Genomic DNA, 20,341 nt, shown 5'->3' with positions numbered 1-20,341 from the left:
TGTGCTGTGAGGATGCCGCTGCTGCCACCCCATTTCAAGGCTTCAACCTTTTATGTCTGGAATGTGCAAAAGTCTCTTAATGGAACTGCTTGGCCCCCGGGTCTCCTCCTGATTAAACTTGCATCTCGATTGACTTCTCTAAGACCCCATCAAAGTCATTGTGAGATTCCTCAGACTTTGCCCTTGAGACCAGTGAGGACCACAGTGAAGTCCATGTTTTCCTGCCTGCATCCTCCAGGTACCTGGAACGTGGTTGGTTGGCTCTGCGATGTGCAGAGGGGCAAGGCAGGGAGGCGCAGCTGGCTCCTTCCATTTCTTCATTCGTCGCTTGCAGCAAACCTCTTCTCCACCCTGACCACCCCTGCTCACCAGGTCTGCGCTGACCTTCTTTTTTCTTCATGTATTTAAATTCTGTCAACTTGACAAATCACTTGCAAGATTCTCCTGGGACCAGGACAAGTGGGGTCTGGGATTTTCTCTTCCCTTCGGGTCCTTCTGTACAGTTTGAATGTTTTATCATGGACAAGAAATTTCTTTTCCAATCATTGTTTCAAAGCTTTCTGTCTCCTTCAAGTCCCCGTCAAATCCCGCCTCTCCCATGAAGTGTTTTACAACCACCCCAGCCCGGGGTAAACTCTGCTCTGAGTTCCAGTTGTGTTTTTCTGGATCATTTGCTTTATGATTTGCTTTTAAAACATTTTATGTGAATACGCCTAGGTTATCAGCTGCTTCACCTGATGAATTGACTTCCATGCTTTTGTCTAAACCCAGTAGCCAGCAGAAGAGTTTTTTGATGGGTGGTGGCTGCTTTTTTGATGACTGTAACTCGTTATTGAACATGGCTTGGGCTGAGAGGAGACTTGGAATGTGGGGCCATTGGGAATAGTGACATTGCTGGACCATGGAAGGACTTGGGATAGGGAGCTAAACTGCCGTGAGCACAACTTGAGCTCTATTTCAGTTATGTTGATTTTTGAGATGATATTGGACATGTCCCATCAACAACTTGGGGAACATGAAATCTGAGTTTTATGAAATGATAAAGATTTGAGGTCTTGATGAGGGCATTATTTGCTACAAGTGCCATTAGATTCATGATACCAGCAGCTGTTTCTGTGTTCCAGCCCCACAAGCCCCAGTCCTGACTCTGCTCCCCTGATAGCTAACTAACTAGAGGACTTGGAGCAACTTAGTGAATTTTTCTGAATCCAGTTTCCTCATCTGAACAATGAGGATAATTCAACTTATGTATCAGAGTTCTTGAAAAGATGCAGTGAGCCTTTGTAAAGTATCTAATTCAGTGGGCTTATGGTGGGTAATTAGTAAATGCTGTTATTAACGATATATTTTATCTGCAAGAACTCATCTGCCAACCATCTTTTTATGTCAAAGTAACACCTTGGTATAAAAGGTGCTATTTTATTTTATTGAAGTATAGTTGATTTATAGTGTTGTGTTAGTTCCTGGTGAACAGCTTAGTGATTCAGCTACATGTATACCCACACGTGCGTGTGCACACACACACACTTTTTCATTATAGGTTATTACAAGCTATTGAATAGAGTTCCCTGTGTTGTGCACACACTTGTTGATCTGTTTTATATATAGTATGGAGTGAATGGAAATCAAATCAGTGGCAGTTTGGTCAAACTACTAACTCTCAGACACATGTCTCCAGTGGCCTACAAGATATACCTTTTTCTTTTCAGTTGTTTCACTTCACAGCCTCGCTGGCCCAGGAGGTGGTTATTTGGGAATTCTTGAAGCGAAACTCCTGTTCTTTTTCTTTGAATCCTGTCTCCTGTTTCCACACAGCTCATTTGTGGAGAACAAGCTTAGTGGTAGAGCACATGCTTAGCATGCATGAAGTCCTCGGTTCAGTCCCCAGCACCTCCATTAAAATAATAATAATAATATGTATTTTTTAAATGCCTAAGTGTCATTTGTGGAGAACACAATAGAAACAGAATTACTTCTGCTAAAATCATAACCCTCTAGTTTGGAAGGGAAGCTTTTTTGTTTTGTGATGTTTGGTTTATTAAGGAATCTCCACAGATCCTTGGTTTGTTTCACCTTAATTGCAACTAGTGCTGCTCCGTGGGCTCTTCCAGGATGCAGGCGTCTCCACGGCTCCAAGGACCAAGGGCATCAGTGCTTCCGTTTCCTACCTGCTTCCTCCCGCTTGTCAGAGAAATTCTGTGTGACGGAGGTGAGTCTCTGTGGACCCTTATAGGGATGGGACCATCTGCTTGCTCTGAATAAGGTCAGTCCCTTCTTTCTCACAAAGGATCTGTCGCCTGCAAGGGAAACTTCAGCTCCTCCTTCCTATCACGCAATCTACTGGAAAAGACAAACCAGCATCCCCCCAGGGCAGAGGATGCACCGAGCAGGACCCGCTTCAGGGAAGCGGGCACACAGAGCTGGCGCGCCTGGGGCGAGGTTCAGATAAGGACTCCAGTGGCAAGGGGAACAAAGATGTTAGATTGTCCTCCTAAGGATCCCAGCAGGAAAGTGCTCACTGCCTCGTAGAATTCTTTGCAGTTCAGCCTGATAGATGTAAACACATCATCTGTTTAAACAGACATTGGTAAATCAACACTGTTGTATCCTTAACTCAAGAGCTAGGTAATTCAACTGAACTATAAAATACTAGGATGGTGCAATAGTTTTTTTTTGTTTTACTTTAATTTTTTAAGGAAAAGGCAATTTGACTATATAAGCATCTCTGTCTAAAGTAAATAAATATCAGTACGATGTTTGGCTTGTGTAAATGAACAGAAGCCGAAATGAAGATGGATACATGTAAACTAGTAGAAGAGTGAGTGCCCTTTATAAAGTCCCTGCTGCCATAGTGTTGCAGAAAACAAATGCATTTTATAAGTGCAGTGTCTTCAATCTTTCTTTGCATGTTTCTGCATAGATTATCTCTAATGCTTTTGTTTTGTTCAAAATTGCTTTACATTCCTTATGCAAAAGAAGTTTGAATGTTGAATTGACTAGGGTATAAACTTAGTGAAAGTTCTAGACCGATACTAATAAAAATGATGTACTAATAGTATTGCATTAATTTGTGGGAGACAGGAAAGGTATGGCTAAAGGCTTGGCCGTTTGTCAGTCTACAAGTGTCTTCCATTGAAACTCAGATTCAATTTATTTATGTTAGACATGTTCTTAAAATTAACTTGTATGCACACGTATGACATGTATAAGTCAAAGCATTTTATTAGAAATTCTATCATTGAACTGAGTGGTTTACATCACAGAGTCATATATGTTTAGGTATAGAATGTAAGGATAACTAATATTTTCTAAAACATTTTGTTCTATCTGCCTGGAATTTTGCCCCCAATCCTACCCCTGAGTCGTTTTCACATGAATATTTTCTTTTTCTGATTAATGCCACTTTTTGCCACCATTTGTAAAGTAGTTCAGCCTGTCTCCATATTCTCAGCACCTTGGCTTGCATAGAGATTCTTAATAGATATTTGTCAAATATTATTCCTTAGTAAGTATTTGTCCAAAGAATGAATACGAATGAATAAGTTCTCAATGACTTAATATTTTTTGCTTATAATAACAAGGCTTTGTTTGAACTACTTATTTGCTTCTCATAGTTATCACCTGGTAAGAAATTGGTAAATAAAACCAAGCATACCAGCATTACTTATTCCCTTAGTTATTGTTAGTTGATCAATTATTCAGTAATTCCAAAAAATGTGAAAGAAGGTAAAAACATTATCCCCTCAGTCAGACATCTCACTTGGCAAGTATATGGCAAGGGATTTGATGATTTTCCCTGTCTCCAAAGTTGCATTAAAAAATCTTTGTCAATGTTTCAGTCCATCAATATTCTTTGTAAAATTTCAGACATGAACCAGCCCCTCTGTCCCTAGAGTGCAGTCATTCCTCGGCAACTTTACTGGATTTTCCTCTTGGCTGCTTTGTCGTCGTTTTGGAAAACTTGTTTTTCTTCTAAGTCTTAGCAGCATAGATGGAGAAAACCAAAGTCTTCCCTCCATTGTTAGAGATTTCTCCTTTTCTCCTAAGGATAAATTGAGTCTTCTGTGATGATTGACAAATTATTGATGATGTTACTGGAAGTACTTTATTGGCATAAATAGAATTTCAAGTAAGCAGGAGCTGTAAGTGAAATGTTTTGGTCACACATACCCAGTATTAGACCCCATGAAGAATTTAAGCCCATAGTTTAAAGAGAGAAGCCTACTTCCTTTCAGAAGAGTACCCTGCTGAATCCAAAGCAGAGCTAACTTGTCACCATTTAACTTTACATCTCCATGTAGCAGTAACTTTCAACCTTGTCTAGGCATTGGAAACATCTCAGGAACTTTAAAAAATACTGATCTCACGGTATATGCATACCACATCTTCATCCAGTCATCTGTTGATGGACATTTAAGTTGCTTCCCTGTCTTGACTATTGTAAATAGTGCTGCTGTGAACATTAGGGTGCATGTATCTTTTCGAATTATAGTCCAGACAAATGAACTTACTTACTAAGCAGAAACAGACTCACAGACATAGAAACAAACTTACAGTTAGCAAAGGGGAAAGGGAAGGGGTAAATTGGGAGTTTGAGATTTGCAGATACTGAATTAGGAGTATAGGATTAGCAGATGCAAACTACTGTACATAAAATAGGTAAACAACAAGGTCCTACTGTATACCATAGGGAACTATATTCAATATCCTGTAATAAACTGTAGTGAAAAAGAAAAAAGTGCAAAAAAATAATAATACCCATCTCAGGTCCCATCCTCATCTTTTTTTAAAAGCAGAATGCTCTCTCTATAGCCCATCCAAACTTTGATTCTTGGATAAGCTGGAAATGCCTGAAAAAGGAATAGGTGAGTCAAGTATTCATGGATAGGGCTTTATGTCACCCAGTCTCTTAATAGGTAAGATGCTTTCAGATTCCGGTGTTGAGATCACAGGATAAATGGTCAAAATGATAATGAGCATCCTTACCATCCACTGATCAGGAGTTTTCAGAATGGGCACTTACTCGGTTGTGACAGAGAGATAAGCTCTGTGAGGGCTGCTGTATTTCCAGTGGCTCGAACAGTGTCTAGTATATGCCTAAGTATTAGATGAACAAAAGAATTTGAGAATTTGTGTACATGTCTCAGTCATTCTATGTTCCCATTTCCCTAAAGAACCTCTTCAAAAACAAGGTATTCCTGGTGGAATTTAGTGAGCTTTAGAAGTTTGGCTTTGGTACGTGATTTCTTTTTTTTTTTTTTACCATTTTTTATTGATTTGTAATCATTTTACAATGTTGTATCAAATTCCAGTATAGAGCACACTTTTTCAGTTATACATGAACATATGTATATTCATTCTCACCTTTTTTTCCCTGTGAGCTACTATACGATCTTGTGTATATTTCCCTGTACTATACAGTATAATCTTGTGGTACGAGATTTCTGCAAGCAATTTGAACACTTTTTGTTAACAGTTGATTATTAGGTCAAAAAAAAAAAACTGTTCCCAAGAGCAAACTTAAATTAAGGTAGAATTATACTGTCCTGGAAGAGAAGATGTTCCCAGAGAGCTTTAATCTATTTCTGGTGCTTTATTACAGATGAATAAATTGAGGTCGAGAGAAGTTGAATGACTTAACCATAGTCGTCCAAGTAGTAGATGTCGAAGCCAAGATTAGGACTTGGCTTCTAAAATGCAGTCGGTATTATTTCCATTGTGTAAGACTGCAGGCCACCTTGATTTTTAGTCAAGTCTTAGCTCGAAGTCTGTGAGGAAGAAATCTCCATCTGGCTTTGCTAAATTCCCACAGGGAGAAGCCACCTTGTGTGACTGCTGCAAAATTCAGATCCTATGGTGGCAGAACTCTGGAACGGGGAGGAAATTAACACTGAGGTATAGTTAAGTAAGTTAGTGTTTAGCAAAGACACATGTGGACGCTTGTACATTTGATTAACTCCTTGTGGGCTTGTTTTCGAGAATGAGAGAATTAGTCCAGGTAGACGCGACATCGCCCAAGGCAGAAGGCTTAGAGGTTGACACAGTCATAGGAATATTCTCCAGAAAAGACTCAAGGGATTGTTGCCTAAGACCTGTATTTTCCGGTTGAAAGAAGAATCCTCAAAGAGATGAAGTGACGTGTACAAGGTCAGAAAACTCTTAGTGACTATTTCAGAAACAGAAACCAGAATTCTTCATTTGGAAGAAGTGAATATTGCTTTTTAGGTAGGAAATACACAACCTTAAAGGAAATATTTGGGTTTAATTAAGGGGGTGCATTTAAGAAATTTTTTCATTATAAAATGTCTGTGTGTGCTGTGAAGCATAACGGCTCCACGTGTCCCCCAGATGTGCCATCCATCTGAAGGTAGAGCCTCGCCACCAGCCACGAGATGCTCCCCGTGCCCTCGGCTTCCTCCCGGCAGGCCCCGGCACCCATCCTCCACAGCGACCTCATCTCGGGAGCTTCCTTTGTGTCATTCTCTCTCCGCTCTTTATTCTTTTACTGTTTATATGCATTATTCCTACAAATCAGTTTTTCAATAACTTTCCTTTCTTTTGACCTTGATCAAAATGGCAGTAAAATGTTTGTGTTCTCCTTGTATGCGCCTTGCCTGTTGCGTTGAATCCTGTCCTTTGAAGACCCGTCCATGCTGATGGGCACAGTCAGTATATTTTTGGTGTCACAGAAACTCCAGGTTGTGACTGTTGTGCAGTTCACTCCTCCGTTCTCTCGTTTCTGTATATTTGGTTGGTTGGATGGTTGCTTTTGTTTGTTTTCGCTATTACCAACCAGGCTGCCGCAGACCTTCTTAGGCATGTCTCATGAAACATCAGTGGCAGAGGCTGGGCTGGGCAGGGGGCCAGCTTTTCAAAATAATGCCCAGCTGTTTTGCAATGTAGCTATGCCAATTTGGACTCCCACCAGTGGCATATAAGAGTCCCCAATGTTCTAAATCCTTGCCAACACTTAGTGTCACCAGCCTTCTTAATTTTTGCCAATCTGGTGGGTGGATATTAGCATTCAAAGGTCATTTTTATTGTGCGTTCGGGTCTAATATTTTTCCTGTAAGAAATACATGTACAATGTTACAAGGGAATGCAAAAATAAGACAGTTTATAAATACCCACTTAAGACAAAAGGATTAAGAAAAACACACAGCACGATTCTGTGCAGAAAGTGTGACATGTGAGAGGAGAGAGGTTGTCACAGAGTGATGGTTGTTGGTGTATTCAGCAATAACACCTTTTTGTTCGTTAATATTTAATGATAATCTTGAATTAATTAAGTGAAATTCAACTTATTCATAGTTATTCATTTTTTCCTGCTGTTTTAACTCATCCTGGAAAAGAATATTGCAAGATGGGAGTTTATGTACATACGTACATTTACATTTGTAATATATGTAAATGTAATAATTACAAATGTAATATATGTAAATGACTCAGGATGCAATCATATACTGACCTAAATAGATTACACTGCAAGGTTTACAGAAGTAATAACACTGTAACTGCTTGGGCTGTTTTGAGATTTTCACAATTTATCTTAAACCCTCTTAGATCCTTGGTTGGAAAGTGCCCTGACCATGCTTATTATATGACATTTAATGACCCCAGTGTGGTGACACAGGCTCTCTTAGCTCATGTTATAGGTTGTTTTCTGCCCTGGTGGGATCTATTGTGGTAGTACCAGCTTCCTATTTTAATGTGCTGGTAAAATTTTGGCATCCCTGGTTATCCACTTCCACACTCCACTGATCCAGGAAGAGCAGTTGTGCTCTAATAACTTGGTACCAAAAATAGATAAACAAACTCAGAGAAGTGGAGCATCTTTTGGTACAGACCCAGTAAATGCCCCAAGTTCAAATGAGATTTAATAAATGTCTCCCTCCATGATCGCAGATCTGCACAATTTATATTCAGGGTTGACGGAAAAGACTGACTTTGTATGATGAAGTTACTTTGTAATGAGACACTGAACATGGACACAGTGGGGGTCACTTCAGGTGTTATAGCTGCCATAAGGACTTGGGATGGTCACCTAGCAATGATCAGAAGGGACAGAGTTAGGAGACCAAGTTTATTTTAGGATCTACTCGGAGCTCAGCATTTTCTTCACAGTTACCAGTGTAAACCTGTGACCCTCCCAGAGTTTCTAAAACAGTGGATCCCAGCAGTGGGTGGTTTTTCTCTCTAAAATTAGTTGGAATGGGCATTGGCACCCAGGGTTCCCATCACCCCTGCTGTTCTCCTTAGATGGGTTTCATTCTTTGATGGCAGCGTGGGACACAGTCTGAATTCCAAGGTGTGACATTAGCAGGTGCCATTCAACTGACAAAAGCTCTCCCAACCCTATGTTCCTTCCTTGCATCAGGGGGCCCAGCAGATGAGCTGGGGTGACGTGGATTCCCAAACCCCATCTGACTCAATGCTGGCAGAGCTGCAGGACTTCCGAAGGTCTGGAGCTGAAAAGTTCAGTATAGCCAAGGGTGTCCCAGGGGTTCTGTCCTTTGTTTATTGCATAACTCCCTTCCAACTCCACCACCAACCTTCACCCAAGGTGGACCTAACCCATCTGCTTGTTGCTCTGTCCCCATTTATTCTTCACTTCCTCTGCATGTGGCTCTGCTCCATGTGATACTGCCAGCCTGGGAACGCAGGCTCTCTGCTCCATTTGGTTAATTAGTCTCCGACTGTGTCTGTGGCTCACCTTGTTTTGCAAGATTATAAAAACTCTGGAACTTACCCTTCTTAGTTTTTCTGCTTCTTCATATATTGTCTCGAACAAACTATAATTTCTAAAATCCATCACTTGAAGGCATTCTATTTCTGCTAACTCAAAAATGTATAATGGTTCTATAATCCATAATAACATCAATAATCTCATAATCATATCTCAACAAATGATCTTCTTAACCAAATACTTTTCATGTGCTTCTTATTTAACCTAATATATTTCCTCTTTCATTATAATGTATTTCCCTTTTGATTACTGCTACTCAGTGTTCTTGAAAGTATCCAATCACAGTTTATTGGTTTTGCTTGATTTCAGATCTAACTGAGGAGATAATGCATATTCAAAAGGAAAACACAGCGATTTAATAATACCTAGAAAATTTACTGAGATCTTACTTTGTCCTAAGCAGATGACAGGTTGCTATGTGTGCTATTTGTATTATCATGTAATTCTTACAATAAGTTATTGATGTGGTAATGTTATTATCCCCATTTTGTAGATATGGAAACTGAGGCATGGAATTGTCCATGGTCACATAGGAAGTAGCTTGTGGAACCAGTAGAGAAAGGATGCAAACACAAGAAGTCTGTCCCCAGTGCCAACTGTCTTCATCTCTGGTCTCTACTCTATCAACATGATAACATGTGTCATCCTCTTTAAATCTTTTCTGAACAAGACAGGTCTTTTAATTTAAAAAATTTTATTGAACTACAGTTGATTTACAATATGATGTTAGGTTCAGGTGTACAGCACAGTGATTCAGTTATATATATATATATGCATACACACACACACACACACACAGACATATATCTTCTTTTTCAGATTCTTTTCCATTATAGGTTATTACAAGATATTGAATGTAGTTCCCTGTACTCTACAGTAGGTCCTTGTTGTTTATCTGTTTTATATACAGTTGTGTGTGTCTATCAATCCTACACCCCTAGTTTATCCCCCCCCTTCCCCTTAAAATGGCTCTTTTAAATAAGTAAATCTATTCCTTGGTATGAGAGAATGGACAGAAAGTAGTATAAGAATTCAAAAACAGAAGTAATCACAGCCAGTATTTATATTTAAAAGGAGCCTTTCTGGACTTTAACTCAAAGGCGTGAGGGAGACAGGACTTCCAGACGCCTTCCCAGGCCACTTGGGGAGAGGTTTTTCAGGGGAGGACATCTCCTGTTATGTGGCCTCGAAGCTGGCCATATTGATTTCCTGTCTGCACTGCATTAAGGCTGTGAGATGGGAATTAGGGTCACTGGGGGGCCAGAAAGGACCGGCAGTTTGTGTGCACGTAGAATGTCAGTTGCACCGTGACGTGACCAGCACAACCATCACCCGGGCATCCTGCTCCATGGAGAACTTTTATCTTATCTGTGCTTCATCGAGTTCTGGTGCTGTGACTTCCTTTTGTTATTACTTTTCCCTGAAAGTGAATATAACCTTACCCATCTTGCAGGAAAAGTGCTGGGTCAAGGGGAACCACTGCAACTGGGTATTAGAGGAAGTCTTAAGAATTTCTATGATACAGGCTTTCTGCCCTCAAGGAATTTACTCTGAGAGGGAAAAGATAGGTGTGACGAAATTTACTAGAGAAATAAAACCAAAAACAATGCTGGCTTTAGGGAAATAAGTACCAAACCATTATACTATGCTGGTGTTAGAGGGTTTGCAGATGGAGAGAGGTGACGAGTTGGGGTGTTCCCTTCAGTGTGTCGTGTTGTTGAGATTCCAGGAAGGCAGTGGTCAAGTCTACTTTGGTCACTGAAGTGTCCTCATCACTTGACATAGTGCCAGGCTGTAGCAGATGTTTGATAAATGTTTGAATGTTTGAGATGAAAAATACAGGGAAGTAGTTTTCTACATGCCTGAAATCAGTGTCTGGAGAACTGACTAACTTTGTGTCTTCAGGCAGGCGGGTCAGCATCCTTGGCACAAGTTCAAGTCTGTGTAAAGTTGTGCTAAGTGTGTCCTGTCAGACTGGCTGTGTCAGGAGCCAGTCCCTAGAAAGCCAGAGCTGACCCCTTCCTTCACCTTAACCTCAGCAGTGGGACAGGAGGAGCCTGAGCATGTGTGAGTCTAGCCCCCGGTGGCCGCCTTCAGTACTGGTGGCCAAATACTGAACAGTTTTACAATTGGATTTCAGAATTGATATACAGTATCTTATTTTGCTCAAGTATAAATGAACTCTTTCATTAACTCCTGTGATGATTTGTGAAACCATTTTTTAAACTTAATACTTTTGCTTGTTTTGCCATTTTCCCTTGATTTTGAGCTTGAAAAACTAACAACAAAAAAGTAAATGAAATGCAAGTCAATTTTTAGCCCACCGGAGAATGTGGCCTTATGGCTCATTTCCCTGGACACTTGCACAGCATTTGGTGTATACTAGGCATTACATGCGTGCTGGAGGGGACGGGTGAAATAACTGTATTTTAGATTTAAAAGAAGTTTCTTCCAGTGGAATAAACAATGGCAGTAAATGTCAGATTCCTGCTGCTAGGGAAATCTACCAATAAATTGAGTTTGGAAAAGTAAATGAAGAATAAGTTGCAAATTTAGTGCTTAACATCCCCATCTCTTGTATTTGCACTTTTCTTCCCAAAAGGAAAAAGACAAAAGCCATCTAAGAACTAAATACTTCAGCAAAACTACTGCTGCTTTTTCTTTCTTCTAATTGGTGATGAATAACTCTGCCCTTTCAGATATGCCATGAATTAAATCAGAATCCCACAGAGAACAGTATGCTGACTATTTGGTCACAGTTTGAAGGCATTCCCAGATGGTGTTAAAGAAAAACTAATTTTATAAGAATGCAGGATAAATGACTAATTTTATCCTTGAAATTAGAAAGGTCTCTCTATCCCAGTGACTCTGATTGCCTTGTATTATCTATCAAGTGTACATGAAAAATTTTTTGATAATTTTAACATTGGGAAGATTGGCACAACAACCAGAAACAGAAGAAGATGAATTTTAGCAAGTGTTTGTTAATCTTTTATGCTGTCTCTAAACTGGAATGAGGAACTTGGGGTCTGAGATAGAGGATCCAGCATGTTACCAACTCATTTATCTGGGGTCAAGTAAAATTAGAAAGAACAACTTTGGTTAGGTTCCCTCTCCATCTGCAAGGGTTTGTCTGCATCTTTTTTTTTATTATTATTATTCAAGTACAGTCATTTACAATGCATGGATCTCTGGTGTACAGCACAGTGTCCCAGTCATGCATACACATACATATATTTGTTTTCATATTTTTTCCATTAAAGGTTATTGCAAGATATTGAACATAGTTCCCTGTGCTATATAAAAGAAACTTTTAAAAAATCTATTTTTATATATAGTAGCTAACATTTGTAAATCTCAAACTCCCAGATTTATCCCCTCCCACCTGCTTTCCCCAATAACTATAAAGTTGTTTACTAAGTCTGCAAATCTGTTTCTGTTACCACATATGAGTGATATCATGGTATTTTTCTTTCTCCTTCTGACTCACTTCACTTAGAATGATGACCTTTAGGTCCATCCATGTTGCTGCAAATGGCATTATTTTATTCTTTTTATGGCTGAGTAGTATTCCATTGTATAAATATACCACAATTTCTTTACCAGTCACCTGTCAATGGACATTTAGGTTGCTTTCATGTCTTGGCTGTTGTGTATAATCGACAACATCCTTTTTAGGACTTTCTATTAACCTTCACCAAGTGCCTTGTAAATTCCTGTGGCTTCAAATTCTCCACCCTCTGCTTTCCAGGCAGTGATAAGATCATTCCTGGTCACCTCCCACTTACCTATTGTCTCCTGCCCTCCGGGTCTCTGCAGTCTGTCACCATCCCAGGACATCTGTAAATGTTGCTCTGGAGTAGGCCACCTTTTAAGAATCCTCTGGGCTGACAGAATCGAAGCTGCTTTTCCGTGATTAGCTCGTGTGTTAGAAGAGGCTCATTTGGGAAGCTCTGGCTTCTCGACAAGACAGAGGTGTAGACAGCACATCTTCCCTGTTTTCTGAAGGGCGTTGAAACAATCCAGCAAATTCTGTTGGTAGAATATGAATTCGCTACACCTGAAATTAACATGATAAATTACACATCAGTAAAAATTTTATGAATTTTGAAATTTTTCTTTTAGATGATTTATGATGTGAACAAGGTTGAATTTGCTGTACAAGGTGAGGATTCCAACCTACAGTAACAATTTGGGAAGACCTGTAGCTTGACGTGAAAGGTCTCGCACTTAGGCAAACAGATAGTCACAGAGAATGTAAAAACAAATAGCAGCCCAATTACTGTCACAGTTAAATGAATTGTGAACTACTTCTCACCTTAATATTAATGCAGACGTTCTGCAAGTGAACATGGCACAATTTTCATTATTCATTTTATGAAAAGATACATAAAGTTCTCCATAAAAGCTCTAAGAGGACATTTTTTGATTAATCCATTTTCCAGTTGAGGGAGCAAATACCAGTGGAAGTGAATATTTATTGGTCTTGGAAGAATTGGTGGATCACATTTAATGATAGCAAAAGAGCAATTTCATGATATTTTTTAGGTTTGAGCTGTAAAGTATACTCTGTACTAGGGGTATATAAAAGATCATTCTTTTATGAATTAGATATCAAAATAACTCTTGAAAGATGCATTTTGTGGGCAATAACATCACTAATCATGATGCTTAATAAGATGAGAGCCTCTTCCAGAAACAATTAAATTTTATAATTTATGTATATAATATAAGTTTGTTGATATAATTCCTTCACAGTCTCATTTACCAAGCACACATACACATACTTGGCTTTGTAAAATGGCCTGTAGAGTATATTTACAGCTATAGGCTAGCTTTATCTTAAATAATGAATGTTGATTACACTTAGGAATAAAGGTTTTATTCTCATTTATTATATACATAGATAAATGATAGTATTAATAATTTTACTTAAGTGGTTCAAATTTTTTGCACATTTGGTCTTTGTAATATTTATAAAACTATTTTGGTTTTTTATCCAAATTCACTTGTATATATTTTTATATAATTTTATTTTTTTAATCCATCTAAAGATAAGTTACCGCTAAAGTACTTTGAAATTTTAAGGAGAGTTATAAATATATTTTGAAGAAAAGTTACTATGTGTCTGACACAGTAATTCACTTTTCAGCTGTTTAAAAATAGGAGTAAACTCATAAGGAAAATTCAAAATTATAGAAAAATGAGTTGATAAAATCCCAGTGATCCTGTCAGTAGTAATATTTATATAATCAACTGATTCAGATTCTTTTAGATGTGCCTTTTTATTTACTAAAATGTCATACTGTTCATGTCATTTTATAACCTTGGATTTGATGGTATTGTGAATCCTCTTACATGTTATGAATTTGGAATTATATTTCCAGTTTTGTTGGCTATACATGTTATGGTATGAATTCAGTATACATACACAGATATTATATATATAGACACACACAATTTAATTCCATTGAAGCCCTATTGTTGAGCACTTTAGGCTAGATCCAGGTTTTCTTTTCAAATATTAAAACGACTGTGGTGAAAGGGGAGAGTATAGCTCAGTGGTAGAGCGTGTGCTTAGCATGCACGAGGTCTTGGGTTCCATCCCCATCTTGGAGATTCCATCTCCAATCAATCAGTCATTCAATCAATCAGTAAACACTTAGGTGGACATACTTGTACATTCATATGTGAACCACATTTCTTCTTGGGATAGAGTTCTAAACTTATAATTGCCATGTTGAAGACGACATACACATTTTTGAAGCCTTTTTTTTTTAACCTTGCCAAATTGTTCTCTGCAGAGATCGTGCCAATATAACTTTTGTTACTAGTGTGTGACTAGCCTTTCCCCAATACCTTGCTAATGATGAGTCTTATTATTTTAAGTTTTTGACAAAATGCTTGTAGTGAGCTAGATGATGGCCCCTGAAAAGACATGTTCAAGTCCTAATTCCAGAACCTGTGGGTAACACCTAAAATGGCCAAAGAATGAACATGACCTTGTAATGCAAAGTTGTGATTCAGTTACTGCTCTGGAGAGGAGTGTGTCTTAGGTTTTCTGTCTAGGCCCTGAGTGCAATCCCACAGCAGAGAGGCAGGGGGACTTTTGAGGAGGAAGCGTATGAGGAGAAGGTCATGGAGAGTCAGGGCAGAGATGTGAACACAAGCCAAGGAGTGCTGGCAGCCTTTGAAAGTTGAAAGAGGCATGAAACACATTCTCCATTCAAAGCTCCAGAGAGGACGTGGCCCTTGTGACTCTTTGGTTTCAGACTTCTGGCCTTCAGAGCTGTGGGAATATAAATTCTGTTGTTTAGAGCTATCCAATTTGTAATGCCTTGCTGCTGCAGCCCCAGGAATTTAATGCATTCCTATACAGAATTCATTCTTGATCAAGAGGTATTATTAGTTTGAAGGGAAAAAAAACCTCTGAATCAAATTCTCAGGAATCATCAATACCTGATCAAGTTGCCACTTGATCTTTAATATCTATTTATCATTCTTTCTTTTCACCTCAGTTGTCTTCAACGAGTATACCAGTGCCTTGGGTCACCTCTTTGTCTCTGTCCTCATCTAAGTTCTCCTCCCTCAGGAAGTCTCGTCTCAGTTACTACTACGCATTAAGTCTCAAATTCTTGCTTCTGCCTCACATGTCACTGCTGAGCTGTAGACACTGGAAATTTGCCTTTTTTTTTTTTTGATAGCTTATTAGCACCTCAAACCTCACATATCTGTTGCTGAGCTGTATATCTTGCTCCATGTGCTTTATCGTCTACCACGGGGACTCATCCCTCCCTCCCCGCAGATGTGTAAGCCACACTCACGCATCCTCCAGTGAGAGATCTGCTGTACCGGGAAAGCTTGCTTAACCCCACAGTTTGTTATACATGGCATTTCCCTGTGGTCCCAGGTTTATATTGGGAGTGGTACTTTTTATAAATCGATGTTTGTTTCCAATTAGACTTTGAGGTTCTTTAGGGTAAAGACTGTTCATCGTGCTTGTCTCCAGTTCTACCAAAATGTCTACTGATCATTAGAAATTCACGAAAAAATTAGCTGATCTTTATTACATACTTCATTTATGCCACACATTGATTGTCCTGAGGGTTCTCCACAATTACATCTAATCTTACAACAACCCCAGGAAGTAAGAAATATATTGTTCCCCTCATTTTAGAGGTGAGGGATTTGGCCCACTGAGAGGTTATACAAATTGCCCAACATACATTTTAGTACAAGGTGGGCCTGTATTTGAATACTGGCGATCTGACTTCAGAGTCATTTTTCTGATATAATCCTTTCAATACCATACATTTTCTTCTATGCATTGCTTTAGCTGCATCCCACAGAATTTGATATGCTGTATTTTCATTTTCCTCAGTTCAAAATACTTTAAATATTCCCCGACTTTTCCTGGTTGGCCCATAGGTTCTTTTTAGAGGATGTACTTTATATTATTTAAAAATTTTAGGGTTTTTTTTACCAGCCAGCATATAGTTTATATTGGTGAATGTTGTGTGTGAAATTGACAAGATTATACATCCTGCTGTTGTTGGAATGGGTGTTCTGTACATGCAAATAGAAGTTATGTCAAGAAATCTGATTGCATGGTTAGGTCTTCTATAATCTTACTGATTTTCTCTGTAAGCCCCTGAATGGAAATTGAAAGTCCCTGGAGCTCTTATTTTCTTACTAAATCATGACACTGTGGCAGCATTTCCCAAACCTTTTAGTTTCAAGACCCCGTTCCATCAAATTTACTGAAACCCCCAAAGATCTTTTGTTTGTGTAGGATATGTTATAGATACTAACTGTATTAGAAAGTAAAGCTGAGATTTTTAAATAATTTATTAATTCATTTTAAAATTAGAATAATAAATGCGTTATATATTCACATAACTTTTTTGGGGGAAAATTAAACATATTTTATAGAACAAAATATATCTAGTGGTAAACACTTTGTTGACTAAGTTTACTGATATCCCAAGGCTGTTTGCCATCTGATTTAAGAGCGCACTTGGAGCCTCATGTCTCCTCCCTGCATTCAGGGGGCTGCCACGTCACAACACAGAGCCTCTGGAAAATTCCACTGTAAACTCATGAGAGTGAGAGTGAATTTTAGTATTAGTCTGAAAATAGTTTGAATTTTGCAGACTTCTCAACGAGATGAGGATTCACCTCCCACAATGAGAGTAAATGAAACTATACCCCTGACTTCTGACCCTCACACTGCTGAATATATATCACGTCCCAGTGTGTTAGAAAGTTCAGTTTTCATATAATACACTACACTTTTGAGATTTTAAGAAAGAGAAAAATATAAATGTAAAAGTGGATCTAGTACGTGACTGAAGTCTCATGAACCACTTTGACCTGACTCTAAGCTTGTAACCTTTCTCCCATGCCACTGTGTCTTGGATTGGTTGGAAAACGGGCTCGCCAAAGTACACTGTACAGTTAGCACCTGTTTCCTATGGCATCTATATTGGTCTTCTCCAAACTAATAACAGCATCTCTTACCCCCTTTATCTGTAAATCTTGTTTAGATTGTTGGATCTTATAGGGAGTTAAGTCACGAGCATTACCTCTGGGTATTTAGATTTATAAGGTCTGTACATAAACAGGCAATTCGTAGATTTCTTACTGTTTCTGATGTTAACCAAACAGGTATAATACCTTTAAAAAAATGCACATTGTGTGTTGTTCTACACATGTCTTATGGTAAAATCCGTACTTGAACTAGAAAATGGTTGATATCAATGTGTAATTCTTTTATTTTTCATGCGCGAAGGGAATTCGAAGTAAAGGGTTTGTTATTAATAAAATATGCCTATGTGGTATTCCCTTCTAATGTAGCGTAACTCAAATTAGCAGCCTGTTAGCAGTCTAACCTTGTATAGCTCATCTTTTGAATGTGGAATTATTATAAGTTGTCCATGAGGGACACAGTTCCCAAGACACCTGATAATAAATCAAGAGAGGATGGACTATATTATGTGATAGGGTGTGAACGTATGCTTTGTTCTTTCTTAAAGTCCACTGCATCTTTGTTGAATTTCCTGACTGAGGAATTTCCTGAATTTCCTGAGTATTAATATGTCACTACACATTTAGGCCCTGAAGCATAAAATATATTCTAGTCAGAATGCTTGCCAAGAGACGGAATTGAAATACTGTAATGTGCTTATTGAACAGCATAAACGTAATGAATAGTGTTGCAGGTTGTATTTTACTGTGAAACCTCAAAATGATTAAAAGAAAGGAAGACAGTGAAAGAAAACAGATAGATTGTGTAAAAACTAAAAGGAAATAAATTCTCAGACCCCCAGCAATGTAATTCATAATGCAAGTGCCCATGATATAAAGAGCCTGCTCTATGAAACCCCTACTGTATTTCAGTGTGTTAGTGTATTTCAGTCTCTTTCCTGGCAGTTTCTATTCTTCATAATTACTCTCTGAGGTGGGTAATACTCCCATTTTATAGATGAAAAAACTGAGGGTCAGCGACATAAGGAACTTAGCTCCAAATGCAAAAGTAGTAAGTGACAGAGCTTATATTTGAGCCTATGTCAGCTGAAGTACAACATCTATACATGTCTTTTACATTCCACCAAACTTACTCTTGCAACAGTAGAAAAAAACAAGCCACATTTACAGTAAAGATATTATTTGATATAAAGATATAACGATTTATTAATCCTTTGTTAAAGGCAGTTCATTATGCAGCGTTATGTTCTAATGACTTAATAAATCTGTAACCTGATTCATTGTGTACAAGTTTTCTGATTTTGAAAAATTTTCCAAGGTTTTTCAGGGAGTATGAGACATGGCACTGGATTTAAAATTTCTTTGAAAATTATTCACTGGCTAAAGATGGTTCCTCTAGTATTAGCAGCCGTTATGTAAACATAATACCCTTGGCCACAAGCAGGAAGAGGAATGGGAAATACACATTTCAATTTGACCCAGTGTTTTAAGCACAATGTTGTTTTATACAATATCACAGAAAACCCTGCAGAGTGAGCATCATCTTTTCTTTAGAGACGAAGAACTACAGATTCAGAAGAGAACCAACCTGTACAAACTGATGCAGCTAGTAATTGGCAAAGTCAGAATTCATCTGAGACTATCAAATTTTATAGCCCATGTTCACTTGACAATATGAAGATGCCAGAGACTCACTTTGCTAAGAGGGAATAAACTCTCTACATTACTTACTGCGATTCTTGTAACAGAGTAAACATTTGTCCTAGTAACACTGATTATATACTAAGCATCACATAAACATAGCTCTTTCACGTACTCCAAATCTAAACAATCAGTAACTCTATTTACTTTTTATGAGTAGAACAAAATGAACTATCTCATATCTTATTTTGAAAAGCAATTTCTGGATGGTGTCCTAGAAATAGTTTAAATTTACTTTAATCTCTTCATAAAAAGGAACCATAATAAATGTTATTGAATGTTTTCTGTATTCTCTCTTAGCATTGTCCTATGTTCTTTACATGAATTATTTTATTTAGTAATCACAAAAGTTCCATTTGGTACTGTTTTTATTCATGTTAAAGACTGAAGACACAAGGTCCACAGAGTTGAAAATCTGACCAGCGTCACATGGTTAGTAAATATCTAAGTCTGGCATTGAACACAGACTGTCAGATTCAGAGCGTAAGGATGAAGGATGATAATTCATACTTGTATTGATGACCTTGTGGCGCCTCAAAAGCAAAATCCTTTCTGAGTTGCCAAGAAGGATTGTAAAATACAGGTTTCTAAAAAATATTTTCTTGAAGTATAGAATATATAAATAGAATCCAGTAAACACAGTTTCCAGCTTGATGAATTAAAGCAATGGTTGCCGGGCTCACATCACAGCCACTCATGGGATGAGGTCCTTCCCTTGGGCAGAGGAACTCAGGCATGAGCTTTCAACAGTCAGCACTCCTGGAGGCCATGCTTCGTGCTAAAGGAGGAATTCTCCGTGGTGCACCATACCGTCCACTGCAGTTTCTTTTGCTGATGGTAATGGTGAAATTGATCCATGTTGTTGAGTGAACCTATTGATAATTTGTTCTCATTGTGTGACTACAGTGAAACATATTGATTGGTTCTATCTCTGTGAACATTTTTGATGCATATGTGTGTAAATGTTTATATTATATGTGTGTGTGTGTGTGTGCGCGCGCACACGTGTGTGTGTGATATAATCTCAGGAGGATTAAATACCTGAGAGCAAAATTGCTGGATCACAGCATAAATGTAATTCCAGCTTTAGCAAATAACAGCTTTCTAAAATGTTTTTTAAATTTTTAAATTTTTATTTTTTTATTGAAGTATGGTCAGTTTACAGTGTTGTGCCAGTTTCTGGTGTACAGCATAATGTTTCAGTCATACATATCTTCCTTTTCATATTCTGTTTCATTATGGGTTACTATAAGATATTGAATATAGCTCCCTGTGCTATATAGTAAAAATTTGTTTATCTATTTCATATATAGTAGTTAGTATCTGCAGATCTCGAGCTCCCAATTTGTCCCTTCCTCCCCACCTTCCCCCTGGTAACAGTAAGTTTGTTCTCTATGTCTGTGAGTC

General features: G+C 38.3%; 1 protein-coding gene across 8 annotated transcripts in view; it reads left to right on the top strand.

Moving 5' to 3' along the window:
* DLGAP1 (DLG associated protein 1) overlaps positions 1-20,341 on the top strand; it is an 822,007-nt gene that overhangs the window by 240,512 nt on the left and 561,154 nt on the right. The window contains exon 3 of one of the 8 annotated variants that reach the window (XM_072949176.1): positions 2,112-2,209. The exons of the other annotated variants lie outside the window; for them this stretch is intronic. The gene's annotated coding sequence lies outside the window, so the exon portion shown is untranslated. The remainder of the gene's footprint in view (positions 1-2,111; positions 2,210-20,341) is intronic. 8 annotated transcript variants of the gene reach the window in all.

This window comes from Vicugna pacos, chromosome 24, assembly GCF_048564905.1.
Source record: "Vicugna pacos chromosome 24, VicPac4, whole genome shotgun sequence".
Lineage (NCBI taxonomy): Eukaryota > Metazoa > Chordata > Mammalia > Artiodactyla > Camelidae > Vicugna > Vicugna pacos.
Note: the sequence above shows the minus strand (reverse complement) of the source record. Positions and strands in the feature narration are given on the sequence as shown.